This window comes from Etheostoma cragini, chromosome 15, assembly GCF_013103735.1.
Source record: "Etheostoma cragini isolate CJK2018 chromosome 15, CSU_Ecrag_1.0, whole genome shotgun sequence".
NCBI lineage: Eukaryota > Metazoa > Chordata > Actinopteri > Perciformes > Percidae > Etheostoma > Etheostoma cragini.
In genome coordinates this window covers 21,064,960-21,071,343 of record NC_048421.1, presented here as the reverse complement: position 1 = coordinate 21,071,343, position 6,384 = coordinate 21,064,960, and the positions used below count along the sequence as shown (strand labels likewise).

Here is a 6,384-nt window from a genome sequence, read left to right as displayed (position 1 = left end):
CTATTAGTTTAAAGCTTTTACTCTTACTCGTGCTGGCGCTGTATATTAACAAGTTCTTAAAACCTCAGCCCTCCACAATAGCAATGAGCCTCATATCCTGAGCAATAAAGTCAACAATTCCTTCCGTGATATTTTTTTTTGCGTTTTGATGGTAGAGGCTTAACATCCAGTGGGGTAGCGCCCCCCACTGGAGGGGGGCGCTACCCCACCAGGGGGGGGGGGGGGGGTCTGGGTGTGTCTGGGGGGCGCTACCATAGTTGCAGGTGGTTGCGCCGGTAGTTATAAAACGATTATTAGACTATGAAATATGCCACTTCTGATATGTTTATATAGCCTAGTCAAAACAGACAGGGCAACCTAACGCAGACAGGTTAGCTTACCGTTTTGTAGGTGATATGCCATGTTTGTTGTCCAGCTGCAATAATATATCTGTTGCTTGCAAACTTTGCATTAAACTTTTTCCTTTTATCTGATTTTGTAAAATGCTGCCACACTGGCGATTTCTTCGACATGGTAGAGGAGGACTGACTGTAAATTAAACACTCACAATTAAATAAATATTCTGCAAACCACTAAAACAAGGCTTTCTAGTTCTTTCTTCAATCTGTCCCCAGTGGGTCGGGCTAATCCAACAAAAGAGAAAACAGGTGGTGTTCTGAAGACAGACTGTTACCCGTGAAACAGGGATGCTCTGAAAACACCCCTATTGGCAATTAGTGCTTTCCACCCATAGACAGTTACGGTCTATGCTTCCACCTGATAAAATAACATGGCAAAAAATCGACCAATCAGAATTTTGGTCAAGGTAGAACGTATCAACCAATAAATTGACTAGTCGACTGGGAGATTACAGCCCTAGTATGTATGTACATGTACTGGATGTATTGTCCTCTTTGCCCTATTTCCTCCTCCACCCGAGTGAGAAGTTGTACAGTCTGATGGCATGAGGGAAAAAGGATTCCTTGAGTCTGTTGGTCTGACACTTGGGAAGGACCAGCCTTTCACTGAACAGGCTCCTTTGGGTGCTGATGACGGTGTGCAGGGGGTGGCCGGCATTGTCAATAATCTCCAGCAGTTTGTCCAGTGTCCTCCTTTCTTCCACCGTCACCAGTGAGTACAGCTTCATGCTGACCACAGAGCTGGCCCGCCTGATCAGTTTAGCCAGCATGGAGGTGTCCTTCTTGGATATACTGCCCCCCCAGCACACCACAGTGTAGAAGAGGACACTGATGACCACAGACTGGTAAAACATGTTAAAGGACAGCAGTCTCCTCAGGAAGTACAGCCTGCTCTGTGTCTTCCTTTACAGGCGGCTGGTGTGTGTTGTGTAGTCCAGTTTGTTAACCACCCACAGCCCGATGTAATTGTACAATTGAACTGCCTCAACCTCAACTCCCTCTAGCAGGATTGGTCGCGGTCTTGGTCTGGACCTCCCAAAGTCAACAACGAGCTCCTTCTTCTTAGAGGTGTTGAGCTGTAGGCAGTTAGTGCAACACTAGAGAGCTAAGTCCCCCACCAGACTCTGATACTCTTCCTCCCTGTCACCCTTGATACACCCAACGATGTATGTGTCATCTGAGTACTTCTGTATGTGACACAGCTCCGAGTTGTAACAGAAGTCCGAGGTGTACAGGTTGAAGAGAAGATGGGCCATCATTGTGCCCTGAGGGGCTTCAGTGCTGCTGACCACAATGTCAGACACAATGTCCTTCAGCTGGACTCCTGATGGGAGTGGACCTGGTGTAGCATGCAGATGGTGGCATCCTCCACACCAACATCTGGCTGGTACGCAAACTGCAGGCGGCCCTGGGAATGCTGTACCTGGGGTCTGAGGAGGCTGATGAAGAGCCGCTCCAACGTCTTCATCAGGTGTGAAGTGAGTGCCACCGGTCGGAAGTCATTCAGCTCGCTGGGCCTGTTCTTCTTGGCAACTGGAATCAATGCAGAATGTCTTCCAGAGGGTGGCCACTCTCCCTAACTGCAGGCTAAGGTTGAAGATTGGTTGTAGCGCTTCCCCCCAGTTCTGCAGCGCAGGTCTTAAGCCGTCTCAGACACACTTTATCCGGGACTGCTGCTTTCCTGAGCCGGAGCTTCCTCAGCTGTTCTCTGACCTGGTCTGTGGTGATGTGGGGCGGGGATTTTATTGGGATGGAGGAGGGGGGTGTGTAGATGGGAGCATTGTGTATCTATACAGTATATATTCTACAACTGTTGAAAAAAGCATTTGCTCTGTAATGGCCATGCTATTTACCTGAATGTTGAACAATTTGTCCATCATAAGACAAAGTCTTAGCCCCTTCTGGCTTTTTTTTTTCCTCAGTCAGGTTAGTCACCCTAGAAAGCTTTTGAGCATGGTAAGTCTAATAATGGACTTAAAGGCATATTCTTTGTCCTCATCCATGCTGCCCTAAACCCACACGCAATTACAAACAACCTCCTCTAATGGCCTGCCAATAGAGCCACTTCCTGTTTAACGCAGGCCATCATCTGATTGCCCCCTATCCTCTGGCTTTGCTCTATTGTCCTTTCCTTAGATGCATCCGTCTGAAAGAGTTCAGGTTGTTGTTGCATATTTGGTACATCTACTGCAAGGGAATACCCATGGGTTGGTATAGAAGTGTTGCAAATTAAAGCTGTTTTCACGAATGAATTCCAGACAATGTCCTACAGATCAAGTCCTGACATTGTTTCAAGAGTACCTTTTCACACATGTAACATACAACAAGAGATTTTTGTCAGATACATTCTTACTTAAATATTCTCAGTTTGGTTTAGACAAATGGGTGGCGCTGGGTAGAAAGTGTAGGAAGCAGGACGCGTAGATAACACTGTGTCGCTATATTGGTTCCTTATGTTGTTTGAAACAATCAAGCCTCTTGCTGTTCCTTGAGCCGTTTTGGTGTCAAGTTCACAAATCTTGTTGTCTCATTTTATTCAGACATTTTTGTTGCAATCTTCATGTAAATCACCCTTCTTTATCACACATGGAAACGTCATCGACACGCCCACTCACTGTTGTGAATTCTCACACTTTGTGCTCAGTCGGAGATTACACAGATATTAAACTAAGGAGCTGGCAGTGTAAAAATTGATGATTCAAACATTTGTGTTCAACACGCAATACAGCTCCGCCGGGTAATGTTGAGCTAATTTCAGGTATACAGTGCATGTCTGAAAGAGGTTAGGAAAGAGGTTCTAGGTTTTATAGGTTTTGTCCCAAAACCCTCACAAGCAGTCTTAAACTCTAAGTGCATATTCAATCACCAAGGCAAAATGCAAGTGTTTCAGAATGCCAACCCAGTGTGAATGTGTGCGAGTGTTTATCGGATGAGCAGGTGGCACCTTGTTTGGCAGCCTCACCCACAGTGTGTGAATGGGGAACAGTTTCTGTATTATGTAAAAGCACTTTGAGTAGTCGTTAAGAGTAGAAAAGAACAATATAAATACAGGCCATTCACATTTACATGACCAACACTAAGTGCACACTTACCCTAATACATAAGGGGTGGGGGAAAGACATCTGACCAAATACGAATCACAATTCTTGTTTAATGCTGATCTAATTCACAGAGTCCTAAAATACATTTTTGTACATTGAGTGTTGGTATTTTAAATGTAGGGCTGGGTATCGTTAAAAATATTCAATACCGGTTCCTAAACAATACTTTCTTCGATACCAATAAAACAAAAAAAAAAGAAAAGAAATTACAACAGTACAAAATTCCAGCACAAGGGAACAGTGCCGCACCTGGACTTTTTTCGCACATAACTAGTAGATCATAAAAAAGAGCACAGCTCTGTCTGGGCACAGCTCTGTCTGGGCTTTTTTACTCTTCCACAGGTTCACCACAGGGGTGAAAAGCAAATTTTCCAGTAAATTTCCGGAAATGGGAAATTATGGGATTTTACGAGAATTAACTGGAAACCTATTTCTGATACTGCTGCGTCAGAAATTTCGCCATGGCGGGCTACAAAATCAACATAAAGGAAACACTGCATTTACTTTTTATTAATTTAGAAGACACTTAAAATCCAAGGTGACTTTCATATGCCAACTTCATAACAAGGCAGAAGAAACGGCATGTGAGTTGAGTTAGCCTAAACCCATGATAGCTAGCTTCTTAAATTGTCAATGACATTGTGCAGCTGGGGTCATTATCCTACATGTCAAATCAGATTATGTTGCACCGGATCAGATTTTGTTCAGACAATGTCTATATCTTTAATGGGTTCCAAAACCAAGATCTTAAAAATATAAAAATATTTCTGTTAAAATCCTATGTCTTCATATTTTTTTCCGCCCCATGATGTTTCTTCAGTTTAGCTAGCATATCTGATGTACTGAGAAGGTAGCTTTTTGGTAGCATTTATAATTTAGGTAGCATTTTGAATTAACTTTTGCAAGTTTAATTAAAACCATAGATCATTTACCTTAGTAATATGATCAAAATGTACTTGACTGGATGTAGTCCTTTGGCTCAAATGCAGTACTGTGTTCCATCTGTCTTCAATCAGCTTCAACCCACTATAGAATGTTGGATTCTAGAAATGATCTGTGCAGTGGGTGTGGCCTCAGTAGCCCTGCAGTAGGCTAAGTAGTAGACCAAACCATTGACCTTAAAGATAAACTGAACTGGAATTTGAATAATTGTGATATAAAATATGTATTTTATTTCTTCTCACTGGTAAAATTTATAAAATGGGCGAATGGCAACTTGAAAGTGTTGTTGTTGTTACACGGGCGCCGCTATGTTGGAATTCCACAATCTACTACGTCACTGGCATGGTAAGCTACTCCTTGGCTAAATAGCACTAGCAGCCATAGGAACAACATACAAAGAGTCGGAGGCTAACGGACATATGTACACATTTTTTAGCGACAGACTATTTGGAAAGCTGTGCTTTTGATACAATAGCGTCACTGGTGAGGTTAAGTCCAACAGACTGAAAACTGAGGCCTGCAGGCTCCAGTGCAGGGCAGACCGATAGACCACCGGCAAGTAACAACACAGACGCTACCTGCCGCAGAGACTGGGCGCTGAAACGCTCACGGTAGGCAGAGGACAGAGAGGTAGCTACAGTGGTGTGAAAAAGTGTTTGCCCCCTTCCTCATTTCCTGTTCCTTTGCATGTTTGTCACACTTAAGTGTTTGGGAACATCAAACCAATTAAAAAAATTGGCAATTAGCTAGAGATTGGCATTGTGTTATTTCAGTTAGCTTAATAGCTGGTTTGATTTGCACTGAGAGGTGATCTTATGGAATGTTCCCCATGCCTATCTCTATGTACACTGTAAAATCTGAATAGTTAACCTTACTTAAAAAAAGCATGCAAACCGATTGCACTTAAACAATTAAGTACAGTATAATAGGTATTGCGTGTTGTATTAAAAAATCCCTGTTTAGTAAAGTATACTTAGGCTGAATCCCCGTCTTACCACTACCCCTTGGCCCTTACCCCTACCCCTTGGCCCTTGAAACCAAGGGGTAGGGGTAAGGGGTGAAAACATACCCCTATGAAATGGGACACCACTTGGTGACATCACCATACAGTATTGATCACAAACTTCCAAGATAACGTCTCTGTCTGTTGATTGTGTGGGTTTGATCAACAGTGTGTGTTATATATTTTATAGTTATTTTAGGGCCACTTTGGTAGTGCAGAGGTTCTTATATGTGTAGTACTTAGGTCTGTTTGCAATACAAATGTGTATACACATGCATCATGTGTACATATACATACATATACACCCTGTATACATGGTGTGTTGTATATCTGTTTCAGTTATCACCGTTTTGAATGTCATTGATGTTCACAAAAACATTTTGTTGACAAAAATCTGTCTTTATTGGTGATAAATTGAACATAACAGGCAAAAACGTTACATAAAATTATGTTACAGAACCATTATCAACTATAAGAACCATGAGTAACATGTCACACACATAAAAAGGCTTCATATGTGTAAAACTAAAAAAATACACACAAGACCACAAACAAACAAATTAACTACAGCTGTTCTGATATTCCAGACCAGTCTGAAGCCTTTTGGCCAGTAACCCCCCCCCCCCACATATCATCAGTGTCCCATATCAAAACCAACAACAATATACAAGTGCATGAACAATGAACAGGAATTAATTACAAATTATTACAATAATACAGTAGGCTACCAATGCAATAATAAATGGGTACAACATGAACATATAAACTAGGAAACGTCTGCTCGTTTTCAGCCCCAAAGTGGATCAGCTGCTGTGTCCTCCTGTGTGATACAGGGCGGTATATGTTAAGCACGTATAGACCGTTAATATATATATATAGCTATACAATCTATGCGATGTATACAGTCCATTCAAGGCAGAAATATGTGGGACTGTTGTGC

General features: G+C 42.3%; 1 long non-coding RNA gene across 1 annotated transcript in view; it reads left to right on the top strand.

The window, feature by feature from the left end:
* LOC117957739 overlaps positions 1-6,384 on the top strand; it is a 17,633-nt gene that overhangs the window by 7,142 nt on the left and 4,107 nt on the right. The window contains exon 2 of the long non-coding RNA XR_004659580.1: positions 2,554-2,558. This is a non-coding gene — a long non-coding RNA (uncharacterized LOC117957739). The remainder of the gene's footprint in view (positions 1-2,553; positions 2,559-6,384) is intronic.